At 52.8% G+C, this 5,466-nt stretch overlaps 1 protein-coding gene across 1 annotated transcript in view; it reads right to left on the reverse strand.

Annotated features, from left to right (window-relative positions):
• Positions 1 to 5,466, reverse strand: part of ADORA2B (adenosine A2b receptor) — a 37,823-nt gene that overhangs the window by 31,705 nt on the left and 652 nt on the right. The gene's annotated exons all lie outside the window — the stretch shown is intronic.

Below are 5,466 nucleotides of genomic sequence, written 5' to 3' on the forward strand. Positions count from 1 at the left end.
CAAGCAGAGCTTGAAGGTCCAACTGACCACAGCAGACCTCAGCACATGGCCAGAACAAACTTCCGGGCCAGGCTGGAGGTTCCAATTAGCCGTGATAAACACAAGCTTTGATAAGAGCAACTACCAAACAGACAGCTGAGTTTAAGGTCATTGCTCCAATTGGGAGGCGCAGGGGATTGGGGAGGGCACTAGAGTGGGGAAGGGAGTTGAGAGATGTCCTAAGTCCCAAAGGGCAAATAACTATGAGTCCTTCCTCCCAAGACTAGGGGCATGTTCTCCTCAGACCTGAGAGCCATGCTGACTCAAAACAACCCTAAACAGGACAGGGTAGACCTGCCCCTGTGAGCTTCTGAGAAGAACTCTTCATGAGAGGGGATTGCCCTGTCTTCCTCCCAAGGAGTGGCTGGTGGTTTCAAACCGCTGGCCTTGCCACTAGCTAGCAGTTCACCGGGGCTCCTCCAGAAGGTAACAAAGGGGCTCCAAGCTTGCATGTGTGAAGCACTGTCTGTAGCCAGTCCCTCTCCGGGGCCCGGCCCTGGCCCAGAGCACCCTCCACCCTCACCCCCCGACCCCCCCAGCATGTGCTAGCGTTTCCTGAGGACAGGGCCTTTCAAGCAGTCCTGGGACACCTCGGGGCCCTGCCACTCCTTGCTCTTCCTCAGGAGATGACAGAACTTCTTAGAAGATGCCTTCCCCTTCTGTTCCCCATTAAACTCTCTTGGACCGCCTTTCCATCCGGCGTAGTTTCACCAGGGGTCTGCCCCGAACCCTGGACCTGCCATCCTGGACCCTCCCTGGCCCACATCTTGATTTAGAGAGTCCTCTCGATCCTCTCAGCTCTCCCCTGGGATCCGTACACACTCTTTTGGCCAGTCGTGCACACTTTCATCACAGGGAGGGGGCCTGCGGGCCAGGCAGGTGCACAGAGATGACGGCTTATTAGTGGCTGCCAGGGGCTGGGAAAGGGGGAAGGAGTGGAATGAGGTGTTTGGGATGATGAAAAGCTTTGGAACTGGTTAGTGGTGATGGGTACACACCATGGTAAATGTGACTCACGTCATAGATTGCACTTTTAAAATGAAGGGACAAAGTTTTCCACATACACATTTGACCACAATATATCTATTTTTAATTGGAGCTCCTCCCTCAAGCTAGGCACCATGGTTGGAAAAAGAATTTGAATGTGAATACTTTATCGAGAAAACTACTTAAGAAGAAAAGGAAGAAAGAGATAGAAACCACACCTGACCAGCGGTTACGATGGATGAAAGAAGAAGAGAGGTTGGGTAGGGGCACGGAGCTTACGTGGATAGTGGTGCTGTCACTTTGCACAGGATGTAATGGTTGTAGAGCCCGAAGCGCATAATCAGTGGCACTGAATCATGCATGTAGAAGTTGTTGAATTAGAGACGGTTTTGTGTACTTTTCTGCCACAACTGAAAAAGAATAAGAAGTTGGGTCCGTGTGGCTAAGCAGTGTGATCAAGGGAAGGGTTCCAGTCGGGAGCTCGAGGCCAGGGTAAGACGTTTGGATTGTCGTGCTCTGGGTACCAAGGGGTGACAAAGAAGAAAGCGTTGACAACAGGAATTGACACCGTGGCTGCAACCATGGGCTCAAACCTAACAACTGAGCGGGGGGTGCAGGAGGGGCGGTGTCTCCTTCTGGTTGGCACAGGGCCCCCAGGACTTGGGACCTTCTTGCCGGCACCCAACCACACTAGGTGCCAGTGGCGGGCTTGGAGCAGGGGAACGACAGGATCTAACGCCGGTTTTAAACCATTCTGCCTGGCAGCTGCAGTGAAGACCATTAACTGCAGGGGAGCAGGAAGAACAAGGTGCGGGCTGCACCTTGGTTCATTATGAAGGTCTGCCAGAGAGCTGCTGACAGGACGCACACAGTGAGGTCCCGGAAGTCACTGCTAGGTCCAGCCAAAAGAAAGGCGCTGACAGGGGCAATTTCCGTGGCATAGTGGTGACAACAGAAGAGGGGACAGTGAGACTGGATGGCTTGTTGGAGATGTTTACTGTGGAGGAGAATAAGGGGGTGCACCAGGAGTGGAGGGGGATGTGGGGGCCAGGGATGCAGTCAAGATTATTCCTCTGCTGATGCATGGTTGAGTTTCCTGTGGCTACAGTCACCAGTGATCAGAAGTTGGTGGTATAAAACAACAGAAAGCTGTCCTTCCGGAGGCCTGGAGCCCAGAGCCTGAATCAAGGTTCTAGGGGGGTCAGCTTCCCAGGCCTTTCCTAGCTTTTGGAGGGTTCCCAGCTTCATTGGCTCGTGGCCACATCACCTCCCTCTCCACCTCTGCCTTCACAGCGCCATTCCCTCTGCCTTCTCAGACCGTATGTGACTGCATGCTGGGCCCACATGCAAGCGATACATCAGGATAGATTCCTCCTCAAGATCCATATAAGGAAATATTCCCAGGTGAGAGCAGAGCCTGGGAAAAGCCAGTGGGCAGGGACATGTTCCCGTTCATGGTGTACACACCCCATCAGACACTGCCCGCCCCCATCTCCATAACCCAGAAACCTGTGCCCCAAGGTCTGCTGTGTGTGCTTTGGCCTCCCTTTCCCCCCACATTACTCACTCCCCATCCCCGATGGCAACCCTGGAACTAGGCCCTCGAAGCAGGGCCACCCTCTGCCTGAGCAGGTGTCAGAGACCGCCTGTGAACCCAAGCTGGACACAGCGGGTGACAGACAATATTCTGAAGGGGAAGAGCAGCCCCTCTCCGTTTTTCAAGTCTGGCCTACAATGTCATTTTTGTGACTACATGGACCCCTTTCTCTTCTCCACTGTAATCTCCCTCAAGTTAGCCAACAACACTTTGGTAACGTTGTGGCAGGTAGTGGATATGGTCAGGTGTGTGGCCTGCATGTCACATTGGACATGCTGGCCACCCACCTGGAGCCTTGGGGGACAAACCCCCTCCACACCCAGATGGAACCGTGGGCAAGTCCAAGGTAAATGCCCAGATACAAGATGCGCCTAAGCAGTGCTTCTGGTCCTCATTCCCTGGTTAATGGTTGGCTTTATGAGGGGAGACACCTCCTTAGCAGAAGCCAGCTAGGGACTTCTGGAGTGCCATTTGAGCACTGGCCACCTGGAGTTGCATGACCCTGAGGAGGGACTTGGAACCAAGTTACAGGTGTGAGCCCCTAGCACTGACCCACACCCATAAAGTAAGGGGAAAAGTCTCCAGGGCTCAGATTTTGGTGGGGCCAGAATGCCCAGGTTAAAAAGCTAGATACAAGGCTCCGATCCCCACCCCAGAGTCTGACTCAGTAGGTGGGGCCCAGTGATCTTCACTCTTAGCCGGCTCACAGGTGGAACTTACTCTCCCAAAGCAGGAACTGCTGGACCCACCGAAGGAAGAAATTCCACCCTAGGCACCTGCTTCCAGGAGGGCTTAGGGAAACCACAGACACCCAAATACATCTCTCCAAGTCCTATGGGTAGGGATTGGCACTGGGTACAGGACAGGAGAGGAGTTGGAGGTTGTAGCTTCTCGTCTTGTAATCTTAACCTCTTGTGCTTTGGGGATGGTGAGGAGGGCAGGATCAGGGGAAGTCTCTGGTAATTCCCTCCCTGTTTCCCCACCGGGCCCTTTCCCTTAGCATATGCGAAGTGGAAGCTGGGGGCCTGTGATTCACATTTCTTTCCTCTGAATACACCCACACACCCACCCAGGGTTTCAAAACCCCACCCAGTACCAACCGGGAAAAGAGCTAGCAGATGTAAACTTGTGATGAACTTCCTTAAGTTTTCACAGGGGACTCTCCACTGAGTCCCGGGTGAGCTGGATTTGTGTCAGTGGCAAGTCCAAGTTCTCTGTAGATGGGCAGTCCAGGCCAGGGACCTGTGACTGCTCTGATGTGCTGGAAAAGGCCCAGAAGGTCATCAAGTAATGCATCCGAGAACCAAAAGCCAGGGGGGAAAACTCGCTGCCACAGAGCTGAGTTTCTGAGATTTTAAATCTTTGCAGGAATAGGCAGCCTCATCTTTCTCCTGCGCAGCAACTCATGGGTTTGAACCACTGACCTTGCCGCTCGATGTGTAGTTCACTCTACCACCAGGGCAGAACAGGAACCCACAAATGAGATAAAAAGAAAGTGCCCTGCAGTCTCAAGTCTTGAAATCTGACACACACACAACCACCACCACCCACCTCTGGCTCTGTCGCACCTAATTGGTTAGGAATATCGAGGAATTGGTTAGGAATACCGGTAATCGGAAGCCCAAGGCAGTAGTACCATGTGGAACAACCCAGGTGCCAAGATTAGGCTTACTGCCTGGCCAAGAAGGACCAGGGGGACCCAGACGCACTCGGACCAGGCTCAATATGTCACTCTACTAAAAGGGCTTCTGAGAGCATTCTCCCACTCAATTCCCACAAACATATTTCCTTTACAACCACCGTTGACTACGGGCAGGACCCTCCGCCAGAAATAGCAGTATGCCTTCTGCCATTTCCCCAAACACCGGCGTCCCACACAGCCCTGCAAGAGAGTCTGTGGCATGGTAGGAATTCGGTGCCAGCTGATTCTCATTCCAGATGCACCATCTGAATAAGATTCCAATCTCTCAGAGCCACCACCAACCCAACCCCCTCCCCAACTCATCAGCATTAAAGAGTTTAAGTTTACTGTAAACTGCCTGGCAGACAGCTGGCACTCAGTAAATGAGTTCCTTCCTTGCCCTCTTACTCCTATGGCTCTAAGGTGTCCTGGTGGTGTAACAGTTAAGCACTCCCTGACTGACCTAAAGGCTGGAGATTCAAATACAACCAGTCACACCTGGCAATTTGCTCCCTTAAAGCTTACAGTCAAGAAAACAGTTACCACCTGTGGCCCTGTTTCCCTGTCTGTTTCAAATTCCATATTCTCTCAACTCAAAAATTGTCCAAGGGACCTAGGTACTACCAAAGATAATATACTTTCAATAAGCCCTGAGGTTCCCTAACACTCACCCTCTAATGGAATTCCTCAGCTTAGCTTGGTGCTCTGCTGAAGAAAGTGGGGGTAGGTAACTGCTCCACCGGCCACTTCCCAACCTGCTTCGACCCGGCGAGGCAGCATCCCAGTCCTGAGGCCCTGGCACCGACAGGGTTACCGCCGGTTCACAGGGCAAACAGTTACACAACTGGACTGTGGCCCTCGGGTTGGCGGCCTCTCTGGAGAACCAGTTTGCACTTTTAACTCTTAAAATTACGCCGAGGGGATCTGAGTCACAATTCAACACGCAGGGACAACAGTCTGTGATGTTTCCCTGTTCACCGGCTTCTTCCTCCTGCCTCCTTCTGACATGTTCTACAGCTGAATCAGAAGGTGACGGTCCCAGGCACCTTCCTGGCAGGGGCGGAGAGGTGGAGAGACAATCTCCAAACTTGCAGTTTCGGAGAAGTAGCTCCTAGAGTTGGTCTGTCTGTACTGACCTCTTGAAAGGACGCACGCCCCCCGT

Source organism: Echinops telfairi, unplaced genomic scaffold (assembly GCF_000313985.2).
Source record: "Echinops telfairi isolate 266 unplaced genomic scaffold, ASM31398v2 ScPeMD7_2010;HRSCAF=2546, whole genome shotgun sequence".
Lineage (NCBI taxonomy): Eukaryota > Metazoa > Chordata > Mammalia > Afrosoricida > Tenrecidae > Echinops > Echinops telfairi.